We start from the raw sequence: 1,215 nt of genomic DNA, 5'->3' as shown, positions 1-1,215 counted from the left end.
GACAGGCTGTGTGTGCGGCAAGCATGAACTGCTCGTCCGTGACGCGGGATTCGCGCCGCGTGGGGCAGAGAGGAGCGAGTATGAGAAGCATTCAGACACAGGCTGTGTGTGCGCTCTTCTGAATTGGGAAACAATAAAATGTGTAAGATAACGTTCACGTACTAACAAAAACATCTAAGAATGTATCTTTTATTCTCCAGTACTGAAAACAGAACTGATACGGGAGCTTTTGATATGTGCTGTGACGCAGCTTTTGCAAATTACATTTTTTGTTCGTTGTCTGTCATTTCGAAGCTTAAATTGCATACGGTTTTCTTTAGTTTTAATTTGCCTAACTATCGATCTGACCCAGTAGACGCCATAATCCCACTCTGTCTCTCTCCCGTCCCGCTTTCCGGTTGTTTTTTTTGTTTTGTTTTTTAATGGTGGGTGTTTACGCAGTTGGCTAGAGCAGTGCTGATTGGGGAGAACGGAGGTGCGCTCACTCTTGCCCAGGGCAAGTAAGACTGCAACTCAAGGCTGGCAGTCATGCATATGATTAGCAAATCGCAACGTCTCAAATCGCGATTTCGATTCGATTTCGATTAATCGCACAGCCCTATTTCTGACCCTGCATAGCTGGGTAGCAACGCACAGCAACACAACTACCACGTTCAAGGCCCAGAAAGGTAGTAAGTACATCATTAAGATAGTCCATGTGACATCAGTGGTTCAACCGTAATTTTATGAAGCTACGAGAATACTTTTTATGTGCAAAGAAAACTAAAATAATGACTTAATGCATAAAAATTAAGGTTGAACCACTGATATCACATGGACTATTTTAACGATGTCCTTACTAACTTTCTGGACCTTGAACCTGTCAGTTGTGTTGTGTTGTGTTGTGTTGTGTCTATGCAGGGTCAGAAAGCTCTCGGATTTCATCAAAAATATCTTAATTTGTGTTCCGATAATGAACAAAAGGTCTTAGAAAGGTAGTAAGGACATCATTAAAATAGTCCATGTGACATCAGTGGTTCAACCGTAATTTTATGAAGCTACGAGAATACTTTTTATGTGCAAAGAAAACTAAAATAATGACTTAATGCATAAAAATTAAGGTTGAACCACTGATATCACATGGACTATTTTAACGATGTCCTTACTAACTTTCTGGACCTTGAACCTGTCAGTTGTGTTGTGTTGTGTTGTGTTGTGTTGTGTTGTGTTGTGTTG

At 40.8% G+C, this 1,215-nt stretch overlaps 1 protein-coding gene across 1 annotated transcript in view; it reads left to right on the top strand.

Moving 5' to 3' along the window:
• The window catches only part of LOC107664941 (seizure protein 6 homolog), a 78,755-nt gene that overhangs the window by 40,070 nt on the left and 37,470 nt on the right, over window positions 1-1,215 (top strand). The gene's annotated exons all lie outside the window — the stretch shown is intronic.

Source organism: Sinocyclocheilus anshuiensis, unplaced genomic scaffold (assembly GCF_001515605.1).
Source record: "Sinocyclocheilus anshuiensis isolate Anshui unplaced genomic scaffold, SAMN03320099.WGS_v1.1 scaffold319, whole genome shotgun sequence".
Lineage (NCBI taxonomy): Eukaryota > Metazoa > Chordata > Actinopteri > Cypriniformes > Cyprinidae > Sinocyclocheilus > Sinocyclocheilus anshuiensis.
This window is presented reverse-complemented; position numbering and strand designations above follow the sequence as displayed.